Here is a 17,337-nt window from a genome sequence, read left to right on the forward strand (position 1 = left end):
GAGTCAATGTCCGATCTCTGAATATAAGCAGGTTTGGGCCAGGTTAGTAATTGGATGAGAGACCGCCTAGGAATAGCAGGTGCTTTAAGCTTTTGGGGTTTCTTTCCTACTTTTATAATGTACTGGCGAGTAGATTGGCTGATCTTTAAATAGCCTTCTCTTTGCAGCAGTCTTCGCTTATGGCCATACCAGCCTGGCTATGCCCGATCTTGTCTGATCTCGGAAGCTAAGCAGGTTTGGGCCTGGTTAGTGCCTGGATGGGAGACCGCCTGGGAATACCAGGTACTGTAAGCTTTTTTGAAATTTTTCACTTAGTATATAATAATTTTGCCAAAAACTAGAGTCAATGCCCGATCTCTGAATATAAGCAGGTTTGCGCCAGGTTAGTACATGGATGGGAGACTGCCTGGGAATATCAGGTGCTTTAAATTTTTGGATATTTTTCACGAATTATATAATAATCTTGCAAAAAAAAAAAAAAAAGAAAAAAAAAGAGTCAATGCCCGATCTCTGAATCTTAGTAGGTTTAGGTCTGGTTAGTACTTGGATGAGAGACCGCCAAGGAATACCAGGTGCTTTAAGCTTTTGGAATTTTTTCACTTAGTATATAATAATTTTGCCAAAAAATAGAGTCAATGCCCGATCTCTGAATATAAGCAGGTTTGCGCCAGGTTAGTACATGGATGGGAGACTGCCTGGGAATACCAGGTGCTTTAAATGTTTGGATATTTTTCATGAATTATATAATAATCTTGCAAAAAAAAAAAAAAAAAAAAAAAAAGAGTCAATGCCCGATCTCTGAATCTTAGCAGGTTTAGGTCTGGTTAGTACTTGGATGAGAGACCGCCAAGGAATACCAGGTGCTTTAAGCTTTTGGAATTTTTTCACTTAGTATATAAAAAATTTGGCAAAAAATAGAGTCAATGCCCGATCTCTGAATATAAGCAGGTTTGGGCCAGGTTAGTACATGGATGGGAGACTGCCTGGGAATAGCAGGTGCTTTAAATTTTTGGATATTTTTCACGAATTATATAATAATCTTGCAAAAAAAAAAAAAAAAAGAAGAAGTCAATGCCCGATCTCTGAATCTTAGCAGGTTAAGGTCTGGTTAGTACTTGAATGATAGACCGCCAAGGAATACCAGGTGCTTTAAGCTTTTGGAATTTTTTCACTTAGTATATAATAAATTTGCCAAAAAATAGAGTCAATGCCCGATCTCTGAATATAAGCAGGTTTGGGCCAGGTTAGTACTTGGATGAGAGACCGCCTAGGAATACCAGGTGCTTTAAGCTTTTGGGGTTTCTTTCCTACTTTTATAATGTACTGGCGAGTAGATTGGCTGATCTTTAAATAGCCTTCTCTTTGCAGCAGTCTTCGCTTATGGCCATACCAGCCTGGCTATGCCCGATCTTGTCTGATCTCGTAAGCTAAGCAGGTTTGGGCCTGGTTAGTGCCTGGATGGGAGACCGCCTGGGAATACCAGGTACTCTAAGCTTTTTTGAAATTTTTCACTTAGTATATAATAATTTTGCCAAAAAATAGAGTCAATGCCCGATCTCTGAATATAAGCAGGTTTGCGCCAGGTTAGTACATGGATGGGAGACTGCCTGGGAATACCAGGTGCTTTAAATGTTTGGATATTTTTCACGAATTATAAAAAAATCTTGCAAAAAAAAAAAAAGAGTCAATGCCCGATCTCTGAATTTTAGCAGGTTTAGGTCTAGTTAGTACTTGGATGAGAGACTGCCAAGGAATACCAGGTGCTTTAAATGTTTGGATATTTTTCACGAATTATATAATAATCTTGCAACAAAATAAAAAAGAGTCAATGCCCGATCTCTGAATCTTAGCAGGTTTAGATCTGGTTAGTACTTGGATGAGAGACCGCCAAGGAATACCAGGTGCTTTAAGCTTTTGGAATTTTTTCACTTAGTATATAATAAATTTGGCAAAAAATAGAGTCAATGCCCGATCTCTGAATATAAGCAGGTTTGGGCCAGGTTAGTAATTGGATGAGAGACCGCCTAGGAATACCAGGTGCTTTAAGCTTTTGGGGTTTCTTTCCTACTTTTATAATGTACTGGCGAGTAGATTGGCTGATCTTTAAATAGCCTTCTCTTTGCAGCAGTCTTCGCTTATGGCCATACCAGCCTGGCTATGCCCGATCTTGTCTGATCTCGGAAGCTAAGCAGGTTTGGGCCTGGTTAGTGCCTGGATGGGAGACTGCCTGGGAATACCAGGTACTGTAAGCTTTTTTGAAATTTTTCACTTAGTATATAATAATTTTGCCAAAAAAATAGAGTCAATGCCCGATCTCTGAATATAAGCAGGTTTGCGCCAGGTTAGTACATGGATGGGAGACTGCCTGGGAATATCAGGTGCTTTAAATTTTTGGATATTTTTCACGAATTATATAATAATCTTGCAAAAAAAAATAAAAAAGAAAAAAAAAGAGTCAATGCCCGATCTCTGAATCTTAGTAGGTTTAGGTCTGGTTAGTACTTGGATGAGAGACCGCCAAGGAATACCAGGTGCTTTAAGCTTTTGGAATTTTTTCACTTAGTATATAATAATTTTGCCAAAAAATAGAGTCAATGCCCGATCTCTGAATATAAGCAGGTTTGCGCCAGGTTAGTACATGGATGGGAGACTGCCTGGGAATACCAGGTGCTTTAAATGTTTGGATATTTTTCATGAATTATATAATAATCTTGCAAAAAAAAAAAAAAAAAAAAAAAAGAGTCAATGCCCGATCTCTGAATCTTAGCAGGTTTAGGACTGGTTAGTACTTGGATGAGAGACCGCCAAGGAATACCAGGTGCTTTAAGCTTTTGGAATTTTTTCACTTAGTATATAATAAATTTGGCAAAAAATAGAGTCAATGCCCGATCTCTGAATATAAGCAGGTTTGGGCCAGGTTAGTACATGGATGGGAGACTGCCTGGGAATACCAGGTGCTTTAAATTTTTGGATATTTTTCACGAATTATATAATAATCTTGCAAAAAAAAAAAAAAAAAGAAGAAGTCAATGCCCGATCTCTGAATCTTAGCAGGTTAAGGTCTGGTTAGTACTTGAATGATAGACCGCCAAGGAATACCAGGTGCTTTAAGCTTTTGGAATTTTTTCACTTAGTATATAATAAATTTGCCAAAAAATAGAGTCAATGCCCGATCTCTGAATATAAGCAGGTTTGGGCCAGGTTAGTACTTGGATGAGAGACCGCCTAGGAATACCAGGTGCTTTAAGCTTTTGGGGTTTCTTTCCTACTTTTATAATGTACTGGCGAGTAGATTGGCTGATCTTTAAATAGCCTTCTCTTTGCAGCAGTCTTCGCTTATGGCCATACCAGCCTGGCTATGCCCGATCTTGTCTGATCTCGTAAGCTAAGCAGGTTTGGGCCTGGTTAGTGCCTGGATGGGAGACCGCCTGGGAATACCAGGTACTCTAAGCTTTTTTGAAATTTTTCACTTAGTATATAATAATTTTGCCAAAAAATAGAGTCAATGCCCGATCTCTGAATATAAGCAGGTTTGCGCCAGGTTAGTACATGGATGGGAGACTGCCTGGGAATACCAGGTGCTTTAAATATTTGGATATTTTTCACGAATTATATAAAAATCTTGCAAAAAAAAAAAAAGAGTCAATGCCCGATCTCTGAATTTTAGCAGGTTTAGGTCTAGTTAGTACTTGGATGAGAGACCGCCAAGGAATACCAGGTGCTTTAAGCTTTTGAAATTTTTCACTTAGTATATAATAATTTTGCCAAAAAATAGAGTCAATGCCCGATCTCTGAATATAAGCAGGTTTGCGCCAGGTTAGTACATGGATGGGAGACTGCCTGGGAATACCAGGTGCTTTAAATGTTTGGATATTTTTCACGAATTATATAATAATCTGGCAAAAAAAAAAAAAAAAGAAGAAGTCAATGCCCGATCTCTGAATCTTAGCAGGTTAAGGTCTGGTTAGTACTTGAATGATAGACCGCCAAGGAATACCAGGTGCTTTAAGCTTTTGGAATTTTTTCACTTAGTATATAATAAATTTGCCAAAAAATAGAGTCAATGCCCGATCTCTGAATATAAGCAGGTTTGGGCCAGGTTAGTACTTGGATGAGAGACCGCCTAGGAATACCAGGTGCTTTAAGCTTTTGGGGTTTCTTTCCTACTTTTATAATGTACTGGCGAGTAGATTGGCTGATCTTTAAATAGCCTTCTCTTTGCAGCAGTCTTCGCTTATGGCCATACCAGCCTGGCTATGCCCGATCTTGTCTGATCTCGTAAGCTAAGCAGGTTTGGGCCTGGTTAGTGCCTGGATGGGAGACCGCCTGGGAATACCAGGTACTCTAAGCTTTTTTGAAATTTTTCACTTAGTATATAATAATTTTGCCAAAAAATAGAGTCAATGCCCGATCTCTGAATATAAGCAGGTTTGCGCCAGGTTAGTACATGGATGGGAGACTGCCTGGGAATACCAGGTGCTTTAAATATTTGGATATTTTTCACGAATTATATAAAAATCTTGCAAAAAAAAAAAAAGAGTCAATGCCCGATCTCTGAATTTTAGCAGGTTTAGGTCTAGTTAGTACTTGGATGAGAGACCGCCAAGGAATACCAGGTGCTTTAAGCTTTTGAAATTTTTCACTTAGTATATAATAATTTTGCCAAAAAATAGAGTCAATGCCCGATCTCTGAATATAAGCAGGTTTGCGCCAGGTTAGTACATGGATGGGAGACTGCCTGGGAATACCAGGTGCTTTAAATGTTTGGATATTTTTCACGAATTATATAATAATCTGGCAAAAAAAAAAAAAAAGAAGAAGTCAATGCCCGATCTCTGAATCTTAGCAGGTTAAGGTCTGGTTAGTACTTGAATGATAGACCGCCAAGGAATACCAGGTGCTTTAAGCTTTTGGAATTTTTTCACTTAGTATATAATAAATTTGGCAAAAAATAGAGTCAATGCCCGATCTCTGAATCTTAGCAGGTTTAGGTCTGGTTAGTACTTGGATGAGAGACCGCCAAGGAATACCAGGTGCTTTAAGCTTTTGGAATTTTTTCACTTAGTATATAATAAATTTGGCAAAAAATAGAGTCAATGCCCGATCTCTGAATATAAGCAGGTTTGGGCCAGGTTAGTAATTGGATGAGAGACCGCCTAGGAATAGCAGGTGCTTTAAGCTTTTGGGGTTTCTTTCCTACTTTTATAATGTACTGGCGAGTAGATTGGCTGATCTTTAAATAGCCTTCTCTTTGCAGCAGTCTTCGCTTATGGCCATACCAGCCTGGCTATGCCCGATCTTGTCTGATCTCATAAGCTAAGCAGGTTTGGGCCTGGTTAGTGCCTGGATGGGAGACCGCCTGGGAATACCAGGTACTCTAAGCTTTTTTGAAATTTTTCACTTAGTATATAATAATTTTGCCAAAAAATAGAGCCAATGCCCGATCTCTGAATATAAGCAGGTTTGCGCCAGGTTAGTACATGGATGGGAGACTGCCTGGGAATACCAGGTGCTTTAAATGTTTGGATATTTTTCACGAATTATATAATAATCTTGCAACAAAATAAAAAAGAGTCAATGCCCGATCTCTGAATCTTAGCAGGTTTAGATCTGGTTAGTACTTGGATGAGAGACCGCCAAGGAATACCAGGTGCTTTAAGCTTTTGGAATTTTTTCACTTAGTATATAATAAATTTGGCAAAAAATAGAGTCAATGTCCGATCTCTGAATATAAGCAGGTTTGGGCCAGGTTAGTAATTGGATGAGAGACCGCCTAGGAATAGCAGGTGCTTTAAGCTTTTGGGGTTTCTTTCCTACTTTTATAATGTACTGGCGAGTAGATTGGCTGATCTTTAAATAGCCTTCTCTTTGCAGCAGTCTTCGCTTATGGCCATACCAGCCTGGCTATGCCCGATCTTGTCTGATCTCGGAAGCTAAGCAGGTTTGGGCCTGGTTAGTGCCTGGATGGGAGACCGCCTGGGAATACCAGGTACTGTAAGCTTTTTTGAAATTTTTCACTTAGTATATAATAATTTTGCCAAAAAATAGAGTCAATGCCCGATCTCTGAATATAAGCAGGTTTGCGCCAGGTTAGTACATGGATGGGAGACTGCCTGGGAATATCAGGTGCTTTAAATTTTTGGATATTTTTCACGAATTATATAATAATCTTGCAAAAAAAAAAAAAAAAGAAAAAAAAAGAGTCAATGCCCGATCTCTGAATCTTAGTAGGTTTAGGTCTGGTTAGTACTTGGATGAGAGACCGCCAAGGAATACCAGGTGCTTTAAGCTTTTGGAATTTTTTCACTTAGTATATAATAATTTTGCCAAAAAATAGAGTCAATGCCCGATCTCTGAATATAAGCAGGTTTGCGCCAGGTTAGTACATGGATGGGAGACTGCCTGGGAATACCAGGTGCTTTAAATGTTTGGATATTTTTCATGAATTATATAATAATCTTGCAAAAAAAAAAAAAAAAAAAAAAAAAGAGTCAATGCCCGATCTCTGAATCTTAGCAGGTTTAGGTCTGGTTAGTACTTGGATGAGAGACCGCCAAGGAATACCAGGTGCTTTAAGCTTTTGGAATTTTTTCACTTAGTATATAAAAAATTTGGCAAAAAATAGAGTCAATGCCCGATCTCTGAATATAAGCAGGTTTGGGCCAGGTTAGTACATGGATGGGAGACTGCCTGGGAATAGCAGGTGCTTTAAATTTTTGGATATTTTTCACGAATTATATAATAATCTTGCAAAAAAAAAAAAAAAAAGAAGAAGTCAATGCCCGATCTCTGAATCTTAGCAGGTTAAGGTCTGGTTAGTACTTGAATGATAGACCGCCAAGGAATACCAGGTGCTTTAAGCTTTTGGAATTTTTTCACTTAGTATATAATAAATTTGCCAAAAAATAGAGTCAATGCCCGATCTCTGAATATAAGCAGGTTTGGGCCAGGTTAGTACTTGGATGAGAGACCGCCTAGGAATACCAGGTGCTTTAAGCTTTTGGGGTTTCTTTCCTACTTTTATAATGTACTGGCGAGTAGATTGGCTGATCTTTAAATAGCCTTCTCTTTGCAGCAGTCTTCGCTTATGGCCATACCAGCCTGGCTATGCCCGATCTTGTCTGATCTCGTAAGCTAAGCAGGTTTGGGCCTGGTTAGTGCCTGGATGGGAGACCGCCTGGGAATACCAGGTACTCTAAGCTTTTTTGAAATTTTTCACTTAGTATATAATAATTTTGCCAAAAAATAGAGTCAATGCCCGATCTCTGAATATAAGCAGGTTTGCGCCAGGTTAGTACATGGATGGGAGACTGCCTGGGAATACCAGGTGCTTTAAATGTTTGGATATTTTTCACGAATTATATAAAAATCTTGCAAAAAAAAAAAAAGAGTCAATGCCCGATCTCTGAATTTTAGCAGGTTTAGGTCTAGTTAGTACTTGGATGAGAGACTGCCAAGGAATACCAGGTGCTTTAAATGTTTGGATATTTTTCACGAATTATATAATAATCTTGCAACAAAATAAAAAAGAGTCAATGCCCGATCTCTGAATTTTAGCAGGTTTAGGTCTAGTTAGTACTTGGATGAGAGACCGCCAAGGAATACCAGGTGCTTTAAGCTTTTGAAATTTTTCACTTAGTATATAATAATTTTGCCAAAAAATAGAGTCAATGCCCGATCTCTGAATATAAGCAGGTTTGCGCCAGGTTAGTACATGGATGGGAGACTGCCTGGGAATACCAGGTGCTTTAAATGTTTGGATATTTTTCACGAATTATATAATAATCTTGCAAAAAAAAAAAAAAAAAAAAAAAGAGTCAATGCCCGATCTCTGAATCTTAGCAGGTTTAGGTCTGGTTAGTACTTGGATGAGAGACCGCCAAGGAATACCAGGTGCTTTAAGCTTTTGGAATTTTTTCACTTAGTATATAATAAATTTGGCAAAAAATAGAGTCAATGTCCGATCTCTGAATATAAGCAGGTTTGGGCCAGGTTAGTAATTGGATGAGAGACCGCCTAGGAATAGCAGGTGCTTTAAGCTTTTGGGGTTTCTTTCCTACTTTTATAATGTACTGGCGAGTAGATTGGCTGATCTTTAAATAGCCTTCTCTTTGCAGCAGTCTTCGCTTATGGCCATACCAGCCTGGCTATGCCCGATCTTGTCTGATCTCGGAAGCTAAGCAGGTTTGGGCCTGGTTAGTGCCTGGATGGGAGACCGCCTGGGAATACCAGGTACTGTAAGCTTTTTTGAAATTTTTCACTTAGTATATAATAATTTTGCCAAAAACTAGAGTCAATGCCCGATCTCTGAATATAAGCAGGTTTGCGCCAGGTTAGTACATGGATGGGAGACTGCCTGGGAATATCAGGTGCTTTAAATTTTTGGATATTTTTCACGAATTATATAATAATCTTGCAAAAAAAAAAAAAAAAAGAAAAAAAAAGAGTCAATGCCCGATCTCTGAATCTTAGTAGGTTTAGGTCTGGTTAGTACTTGGATGAGAGACCGCCAAGGAATACCAGGTGCTTTAAGCTTTTGGAATTTTTTCACTTAGTATATAATAATTTTGCCAAAAAATAGAGTCAATGCCCGATCTCTGAATATAAGCAGGTTTGCGCCAGGTTAGTACATGGATGGGAGACTGCCTGGGAATACCAGGTGCTTTAAATGTTTGGATATTTTTCATGAATTATATAATAATCTTGCAAAAAAAAAAAAAAAAAAAAAAAAGAGTCAATGCCCGATCTCTGAATCTTAGCAGGTTTAGGTCTGGTTAGTACTTGGATGAGAGACCGCCAAGGAATACCAGGTGCTTTAAGCTTTTGGAATTTTTTCACTTAGTATATAAAAAATTTGGCAAAAAATAGAGTCAATGCCCGATCTCTGAATATAAGCAGGTTTGGGCCAGGTTAGTACATGGATGGGAGACTGCCTGGGAATAGCAGGTGCTTTAAATTTTTGGATATTTTTCACGAATTATATAATAATCTTGCAAAAAAAAAAAAAAAAAGAAGAAGTCAATGCCCGATCTCTGAATCTTAGCAGGTTAAGGTCTGGTTAGTACTTGAATGATAGACCGCCAAGGAATACCAGGTGCTTTAAGCTTTTGGAATTTTTTCACTTAGTATATAATAAATTTGCCAAAAAATAGAGTCAATGCCCGATCTCTGAATATAAGCAGGTTTGGGCCAGGTTAGTACTTGGATGAGAGACCGCCTAGGAATACCAGGTGCTTTAAGCTTTTGGGGTTTCTTTCCTACTTTTATAATGTACTGGCGAGTAGATTGGCTGATCTTTAAATAGCCTTCTCTTTGCAGCAGTCTTCGCTTATGGCCATACCAGCCTGGCTATGCCCGATCTTGTCTGATCTCGTAAGCTAAGCAGGTTTGGGCCTGGTTAGTGCCTGGATGGGAGACCGCCTGGGAATACCAGGTACTCTAAGCTTTTTTGAAATTTTTCACTTAGTATATAATAATTTTGCCAAAAAATAGAGTCAATGCCCGATCTCTGAATATAAGCAGGTTTGCGCCAGGTTAGTACATGGATGGGAGACTGCCTGGGAATACCAGGTGCTTTAAATGTTTGGATATTTTTCACGAATTATATAAAAATCTTGCAAAAAAAAAAAAAGAGTCAATGCCCGATCTCTGAATTTTAGCAGGTTTAGGTCTAGTTAGTACTTGGATGAGAGACTGCCAAGGAATACCAGGTGCTTTAAATGTTTGGATATTTTTCACGAATTATATAATAATCTTGCAACAAAATAAAAAAGAGTCAATGCCCGATCTCTGAATCTTAGCAGGTTTAGATCTGGTTAGTACTTGGATGAGAGACCGCCAAGGAATACCAGGTGCTTTAAGCTTTTGGAATTTTTTCACTTAGTATATAATAAATTTGGCAAAAAATAGAGTCAATGCCCGATCTCTGAATATAAGCAGGTTTGGGCCAGGTTAGTAATTGGATGAGAGACCGCCTAGGAATACCAGGTGCTTTAAGCTTTTGGGGTTTCTTTCCTACTTTTATAATGTACTGGCGAGTAGATTGGCTGATCTTTAAATAGCCTTCTCTTTGCAGCAGTCTTCGCTTATGGCCATACCAGCCTGGCTATGCCCGATCTTGTCTGATCTCGGAAGCTAAGCAGGTTTGGGCCTGGTTAGTGCCTGGATGGGAGACTGCCTGGGAATACCAGGTACTGTAAGCTTTTTTGAAATTTTTCACTTAGTATATAATAATTTTGCCAAAAAAATAGAGTCAATGCCCGATCTCTGAATATAAGCAGGTTTGCGCCAGGTTAGTACATGGATGGGAGACTGCCTGGGAATATCAGGTGCTTTAAATTTTTGGATATTTTTCACGAATTATATAATAATCTTGCAAAAAAAAATAAAAAAGAAAAAAAAAGAGTCAATGCCCGATCTCTGAATCTTAGTAGGTTTAGGTCTGGTTAGTACTTGGATGAGAGACCGCCAAGGAATACCAGGTGCTTTAAGCTTTTGGAATTTTTTCACTTAGTATATAATAATTTTGCCAAAAAATAGAGTCAATGCCCGATCTCTGAATATAAGCAGGTTTGCGCCAGGTTAGTACATGGATGGGAGACTGCCTGGGAATACCAGGTGCTTTAAATGTTTGGATATTTTTCATGAATTATATAATAATCTTGCAAAAAAAAAAAAAAAAAAAAAAAAGAGTCAATGCCCGATCTCTGAATCTTAGCAGGTTTAGGACTGGTTAGTACTTGGATGAGAGACCGCCAAGGAATACCAGGTGCTTTAAGCTTTTGGAATTTTTTCACTTAGTATATAATAAATTTGGCAAAAAATAGAGTCAATGCCCGATCTCTGAATATAAGCAGGTTTGGGCCAGGTTAGTACATGGATGGGAGACTGCCTGGGAATACCAGGTGCTTTAAATTTTTGGATATTTTTCACGAATTATATAATAATCTTGCAAAAAAAAAAAAAAAAAGAAGAAGTCAATGCCCGATCTCTGAATCTTAGCAGGTTAAGGTCTGGTTAGTACTTGAATGATAGACCGCCAAGGAATACCAGGTGCTTTAAGCTTTTGGAATTTTTTCACTTAGTATATAATAAATTTGCCAAAAAATAGAGTCAATGCCCGATCTCTGAATATAAGCAGGTTTGGGCCAGGTTAGTACTTGGATGAGAGACCGCCTAGGAATACCAGGTGCTTTAAGCTTTTGGGGTTTCTTTCCTACTTTTATAATGTACTGGCGAGTAGATTGGCTGATCTTTAAATAGCCTTCTCTTTGCAGCAGTCTTCGCTTATGGCCATACCAGCCTGGCTATGCCCGATCTTGTCTGATCTCGTAAGCTAAGCAGGTTTGGGCCTGGTTAGTGCCTGGATGGGAGACCGCCTGGGAATACCAGGTACTCTAAGCTTTTTTGAAATTTTTCACTTAGTATATAATAATTTTGCCAAAAAATAGAGTCAATGCCCGATCTCTGAATATAAGCAGGTTTGCGCCAGGTTAGTACATGGATGGGAGACTGCCTGGGAATACCAGGTGCTTTAAATATTTGGATATTTTTCACGAATTATATAAAAATCTTGCAAAAAAAAAAAAAGAGTCAATGCCCGATCTCTGAATTTTAGCAGGTTTAGGTCTAGTTAGTACTTGGATGAGAGACCGCCAAGGAATACCAGGTGCTTTAAGCTTTTGAAATTTTTCACTTAGTATATAATAATTTTGCCAAAAAATAGAGTCAATGCCCGATCTCTGAATATAAGCAGGTTTGCGCCAGGTTAGTACATGGATGGGAGACTGCCTGGGAATACCAGGTGCTTTAAATGTTTGGATATTTTTCACGAATTATATAATAATCTGGCAAAAAAAAAAAAAAAGAAGAAGTCAATGCCCGATCTCTGAATCTTAGCAGGTTAAGGTCTGGTTAGTACTTGAATGATAGACCGCCAAGGAATACCAGGTGCTTTAAGCTTTTGGAATTTTTTCACTTAGTATATAATAAATTTGCCAAAAAATAGAGTCAATGCCCGATCTCTGAATATAAGCAGGTTTGGGCCAGGTTAGTACTTGGATGAGAGACCGCCTAGGAATACCAGGTGCTTTAAGCTTTTGGGGTTTCTTTCCTACTTTTATAATGTACTGGCGAGTAGATTGGCTGATCTTTAAATAGCCTTCTCTTTGCAGCAGTCTTCGCTTATGGCCATACCAGCCTGGCTATGCCCGATCTTGTCTGATCTCGTAAGCTAAGCAGGTTTGGGCCTGGTTAGTGCCTGGATGGGAGACCGCCTGGGAATACCAGGTACTCTAAGCTTTTTTGAAATTTTTCACTTAGTATATAATAATTTTGCCAAAAAATAGAGTCAATGCCCGATCTCTGAATATAAGCAGGTTTGCGCCAGGTTAGTACATGGATGGGAGACTGCCTGGGAATACCAGGTGCTTTAAATATTTGGATATTTTTCACGAATTATATAAAAATCTTGCAAAAAAAAAAAAAGAGTCAATGCCCGATCTCTGAATTTTAGCAGGTTTAGGTCTAGTTAGTACTTGGATGAGAGACCGCCAAGGAATACCAGGTGCTTTAAGCTTTTGAAATTTTTCACTTAGTATATAATAATTTTGCCAAAAAATAGAGTCAATGCCCGATCTCTGAATATAAGCAGGTTTGCGCCAGGTTAGTACATGGATGGGAGACTGCCTGGGAATACCAGGTGCTTTAAATGTTTGGATATTTTTCACGAATTATATAATAATCTGGCAAAAAAAAAAAAAAAGAAGAAGTCAATGCCCGATCTCTGAATCTTAGCAGGTTAAGGTCTGGTTAGTACTTGAATGATAGACCGCCAAGGAATACCAGGTGCTTTAAGCTTTTGGAATTTTTTCACTTAGTATATAATAAATTTGGCAAAAAATAGAGTCAATGCCCGATCTCTGAATCTTAGCAGGTTTAGGTCTGGTTAGTACTTGGATGAGAGACCGCCAAGGAATACCAGGTGCTTTAAGCTTTTGGAATTTTTTCACTTAGTATATAATAAATTTGGCAAAAAATAGAGTCAATGCCCGATCTCTGAATATAAGCAGGTTTGGGCCAGGTTAGTAATTGGATGAGAGACCGCCTAGGAATAGCAGGTGCTTTAAGCTTTTGGGGTTTCTTTCCTACTTTTATAATGTACTGGCGAGTAGATTGGCTGATCTTTAAATAGCCTTCTCTTTGCAGCAGTCTTCGCTTATGGCCATACCAGCCTGGCTATGCCCGATCTTGTCTGATCTCATAAGCTAAGCAGGTTTGGGCCTGGTTAGTGCCTGGATGGGAGACCGCCTGGGAATACCAGGTACTCTAAGCTTTTTTGAAATTTTTCACTTAGTATATAATAATTTTGCCAAAAAATAGAGCCAATGCCCGATCTCTGAATATAAGCAGGTTTGCGCCAGGTTAGTACATGGATGGGAGACTGCCTGGGAATACCAGGTGCTTTAAATGTTTGGATATTTTTCACGAATTATATAATAATCTTGCAACAAAATAAAAAAGAGTCAATGCCCGATCTCTGAATCTTAGCAGGTTTAGATCTGGTTAGTACTTGGATGAGAGACCGCCAAGGAATACCAGGTGCTTTAAGCTTTTGGAATTTTTTCACTTAGTATATAATAAATTTGGCAAAAAATAGAGTCAATGTCCGATCTCTGAATATAAGCAGGTTTGGGCCAGGTTAGTAATTGGATGAGAGACCGCCTAGGAATAGCAGGTGCTTTAAGCTTTTGGGGTTTCTTTCCTACTTTTATAATGTACTGGCGAGTAGATTGGCTGATCTTTAAATAGCCTTCTCTTTGCAGCAGTCTTCGCTTATGGCCATACCAGCCTGGCTATGCCCGATCTTGTCTGATCTCGGAAGCTAAGCAGGTTTGGGCCTGGTTAGTGCCTGGATGGGAGACCGCCTGGGAATACCAGGTACTGTAAGCTTTTTTGAAATTTTTCACTTAGTATATAATAATTTTGCCAAAAAATAGAGTCAATGCCCGATCTCTGAATATAAGCAGGTTTGCGCCAGGTTAGTACATGGATGGGAGACTGCCTGGGAATATCAGGTGCTTTAAATTTTTGGATATTTTTCACGAATTATATAATAATCTTGCAAAAAAAAAAAAAAAAGAAAAAAAAAGAGTCAATGCCCGATCTCTGAATCTTAGTAGGTTTAGGTCTGGTTAGTACTTGGATGAGAGACCGCCAAGGAATACCAGGTGCTTTAAGCTTTTGGAATTTTTTCACTTAGTATATAATAATTTTGCCAAAAAATAGAGTCAATGCCCGATCTCTGAATATAAGCAGGTTTGCGCCAGGTTAGTACATGGATGGGAGACTGCCTGGGAATACCAGGTGCTTTAAATGTTTGGATATTTTTCATGAATTATATAATAATCTTGCAAAAAAAAAAAAAAAAAAAAAAAAAGAGTCAATGCCCGATCTCTGAATCTTAGCAGGTTTAGGTCTGGTTAGTACTTGGATGAGAGACCGCCAAGGAATACCAGGTGCTTTAAGCTTTTGGAATTTTTTCACTTAGTATATAATAAATTTGGCAAAAAATAGAGTCAATGCCCGATCTCTGAATATAAGCAGGTTTGGGCCAGGTTAGTACATGGATGGGAGACTGCCTGGGAATACCAGGTGCTTTAAATTTTTGGATATTTTTCACGAATTATATAATAATCTTGCAAAAAAAAAAAAAAAAAGAAGAAGTCAATGCCCGATCTCTGAATCTTAGCAGGTTAAGGTCTGGTTAGTACTTGAATGATAGACCGCCAAGGAATACCAGGTGCTTTAAGCTTTTGGAATTTTTTCACTTAGTATATAATAAATTTGCCAAAAAATAGAGTCAATGCCCGATCTCTGAATATAAGCAGGTTTGGGCCAGGTTAGTACTTGGATGAGAGACCGCCTAGGAATACCAGGTGCTTTAAGCTTTTGGGGTTTCTTTCCTACTTTTATAATGTACTGGCGAGTAGATTGGCTGATCTTTAAATAGCCTTCTCTTTGCAGCAGTCTTCGCTTATGGCCATACCAGCCTGGCTATGCCTGATCTTGTCTGATCTCGTAAGCTAAGCAGGTTTGGGCCTGGTTAGTGCCTGGATGGGAGACCGCCTGGGAATACCAGGTACTCTAAGCTTTTTTGAAATTTTTCACTTAGTATATAATAATTTTGCCAAAAAATAGAGTCAATGCCCGATCTCTGAATATAAGCAGGTTTGCGCCAGGTTAGTACATGGATGGGAGACTGCCTGGGAATACCAGGTGCTTTAAATGTTTGGATATTTTTCACGAATTATATAAAAATCTTGCAAAAAAAAAAAAGAGTCAATGCCCGATCTCTGAATTTTAGCAGGTTTAGGTCTAGTTAGTACTTGGATGAGAGACCGCCAAGGAATACCAGGTGCTTTAAATGTTTGGATATTTTTCACGAATTATATAATAATCTTGCAACAAAATAAAAAAGAGTCAATGCCCGATCTCTGAATCTTAGCAGGTTTAGATCTGGTTAGTACTTGGATGAGAGACCGCCTAGGAATAGCAGGTGCTTTAAGCTTTTGGGGTTTCTTTCCTACTTTTATAATGTACTGGCGAGTAGATTGGCTGATCTTTAAATAGCCTTCTCTTTGCAGCAGTCTTCGCTTATGGCCATACCAGCCTGGCTATGCCCGATCTTGTCTGATCTCATAAGCTAAGCAGGTTTGGGCCTGGTTAGTGCCTGGATGGGAGACCGCCTGGGAATACCAGGTACTCTAAGCTTTTTTGAAATTTTTCACTTAGTATATAATAATTTTGCCAAAAAATAGAGCCAATGCCCGATCTCTGAATATAAGCAGGTTTGCGCCAGGTTAGTACATGGATGGGAGACTGCCTGGGAATACCAGGTGCTTTAAATGTTTGGATATTTTTCACGAATTATATAATAATCTTGCAACAAAATAAAAAAGAGTCAATGCCCGATCTCTGAATCTTAGCAGGTTTAGATCTGGTTAGTACTTGGATGAGAGACCGCCAAGGAATACCAGGTGCTTTAAGCTTTTGGAATTTTTTCACTTAGTATATAATAAATTTGGCAAAAAATAGAGTCAATGTCCGATCTCTGAATATAAGCAGGTTTGGGCCAGGTTAGTAATTGGATGAGAGACCGCCTAGGAATAGCAGGTGCTTTAAGCTTTTGGGGTTTCTTTCCTACTTTTATAATGTACTGGCGAGTAGATTGGCTGATCTTTAAATAGCCTTCTCTTTGCAGCAGTCTTCGCTTATGGCCATACCAGCCTGGCTATGCCCGATCTTGTCTGATCTCGGAAGCTAAGCAGGTTTGGGCCTGGTTAGTGCCTGGATGGGAGACCGCCTGGGAATACCAGGTACTGTAAGCTTTTTTGAAATTTTTCACTTAGTATATAATAATTTTGCCAAAAAATAGAGTCAATGCCCGATCTCTGAATATAAGCAGGTTTGCGCCAGGTTAGTACATGGATGGGAGACTGCCTGGGAATATCAGGTGCTTTAAATTTTTGGATATTTTTCACGAATTATATAATAATCTTGCAAAAAAAAAAAAAAAAGAAAAAAAAAGAGTCAATGCCCGATCTCTGAATCTTAGTAGGTTTAGGTCTGGTTAGTACTTGGATGAGAGACCGCCAAGGAATACCAGGTGCTTTAAGCTTTTGGAATTTTTTCACTTAGTATATAATAATTTTGCCAAAAAATAGAGTCAATGCCCGATCTCTGAATATAAGCAGGTTTGCGCCAGGTTAGTACATGGATGGGAGACTGCCTGGGAATACCAGGTGCTTTAAATGTTTGGATATTTTTCATGAATTATATAATAATCTTGCAAAAAAAAAAAAAAAAAAAAAAAAAGAGTCAATGCCCGATCTCTGAATCTTAGCAGGTTTAGGTCTGGTTAGTACTTGGATGAGAGACCGCCAAGGAATACCAGGTGCTTTAAGCTTTTGGAATTTTTTCACTTAGTATATAATAAATTTGGCAAAAAATAGAGTCAATGCCCGATCTCTGAATATAAGCAGGTTTGGGCCAGGTTAGTACATGGATGGGAGACTGCCTGGGAATACCAGGTGCTTTAAATTTTTGGATATTTTTCACGAATTATATAATAATCTTGCAAAAAAAAAAAAAAAAAGAAGAAGTCAATGCCCGATCTCTGAATCTTAGCAGGTTAAGGTCTGGTTAGTACTTGAATGATAGACCGCCAAGGAATACCAGGTGCTTTAAGCTTTTGGAATTTTTTCACTTAGTATATAATAAATTTGCCAAAAAATAGAGTCAATGCCCGATCTCTGAATATAAGCAGGTTTGGGCCAG

The 17,337-nt window shown here is 38.6% G+C and overlaps 5 non-coding genes and 13 pseudogenes across 5 annotated transcripts; all 18 read left to right on the forward strand.

Annotated features, from left to right (window-relative positions):
* Positions 1 to 175: 175 nt before the first annotated feature.
* On the forward strand, positions 176 to 294 carry LOC127937664 (5S ribosomal RNA). The gene has a single exon (XR_008148448.1). It is a non-coding gene; the product is annotated as a 5S ribosomal RNA (ribosomal RNA).
* A 1,082-nt stretch (positions 295 to 1,376) lies between these two features.
* On the forward strand, positions 1,377 to 1,495 carry LOC127936504 (uncharacterized; annotated as a pseudogene).
* A 638-nt stretch (positions 1,496 to 2,133) lies between these two features.
* LOC127937834 (uncharacterized) lies at positions 2,134 to 2,252 on the forward strand (annotated as a pseudogene).
* A 1,082-nt stretch (positions 2,253 to 3,334) lies between these two features.
* LOC127936505 (uncharacterized) lies at positions 3,335 to 3,453 on the forward strand (annotated as a pseudogene).
* Positions 3,454 to 4,232: 779 nt separating this feature from the next.
* Positions 4,233 to 4,351, forward strand: LOC127936506 (uncharacterized; annotated as a pseudogene).
* A 914-nt stretch (positions 4,352 to 5,265) lies between these two features.
* LOC127937370 (uncharacterized) lies at positions 5,266 to 5,384 on the forward strand (annotated as a pseudogene).
* Positions 5,385 to 5,882: 498 nt separating this feature from the next.
* LOC127937665 (5S ribosomal RNA) lies at positions 5,883 to 6,001 on the forward strand. Its single transcript, XR_008148449.1, has one exon. It is a non-coding gene; the product is annotated as a 5S ribosomal RNA (ribosomal RNA).
* Positions 6,002 to 7,083: 1,082 nt separating this feature from the next.
* Positions 7,084 to 7,202, forward strand: LOC127936507 (uncharacterized; annotated as a pseudogene).
* Positions 7,203 to 8,125: 923 nt separating this feature from the next.
* On the forward strand, positions 8,126 to 8,244 carry LOC127937666 (5S ribosomal RNA). Its single transcript, XR_008148450.1, has one exon. It is a non-coding gene; the product is annotated as a 5S ribosomal RNA (ribosomal RNA).
* A 1,082-nt stretch (positions 8,245 to 9,326) lies between these two features.
* LOC127936508 (uncharacterized) lies at positions 9,327 to 9,445 on the forward strand (annotated as a pseudogene).
* Positions 9,446 to 10,083: 638 nt separating this feature from the next.
* LOC127937835 (uncharacterized) lies at positions 10,084 to 10,202 on the forward strand (annotated as a pseudogene).
* Positions 10,203 to 11,284: 1,082 nt separating this feature from the next.
* On the forward strand, positions 11,285 to 11,403 carry LOC127936510 (uncharacterized; annotated as a pseudogene).
* Positions 11,404 to 12,181: 778 nt separating this feature from the next.
* On the forward strand, positions 12,182 to 12,300 carry LOC127936511 (uncharacterized; annotated as a pseudogene).
* A 914-nt stretch (positions 12,301 to 13,214) lies between these two features.
* On the forward strand, positions 13,215 to 13,333 carry LOC127937371 (uncharacterized; annotated as a pseudogene).
* A 498-nt stretch (positions 13,334 to 13,831) lies between these two features.
* On the forward strand, positions 13,832 to 13,950 carry LOC127937667 (5S ribosomal RNA). The gene has a single exon (XR_008148451.1). It is a non-coding gene; the product is annotated as a 5S ribosomal RNA (ribosomal RNA).
* A 1,082-nt stretch (positions 13,951 to 15,032) lies between these two features.
* LOC127937103 (uncharacterized) lies at positions 15,033 to 15,151 on the forward strand (annotated as a pseudogene).
* A 501-nt stretch (positions 15,152 to 15,652) lies between these two features.
* On the forward strand, positions 15,653 to 15,771 carry LOC127937372 (uncharacterized; annotated as a pseudogene).
* Positions 15,772 to 16,269: 498 nt separating this feature from the next.
* On the forward strand, positions 16,270 to 16,388 carry LOC127937668 (5S ribosomal RNA). The gene has a single exon (XR_008148453.1). It is a non-coding gene; the product is annotated as a 5S ribosomal RNA (ribosomal RNA).
* Positions 16,389 to 17,337: the final 949 nt, after the last annotated feature.

This window comes from Carassius gibelio, chromosome A19 (assembly GCF_023724105.1).
Source record: "Carassius gibelio isolate Cgi1373 ecotype wild population from Czech Republic chromosome A19, carGib1.2-hapl.c, whole genome shotgun sequence".
Classification (NCBI taxonomy): domain Eukaryota; kingdom Metazoa; phylum Chordata; class Actinopteri; order Cypriniformes; family Cyprinidae; genus Carassius; species Carassius gibelio.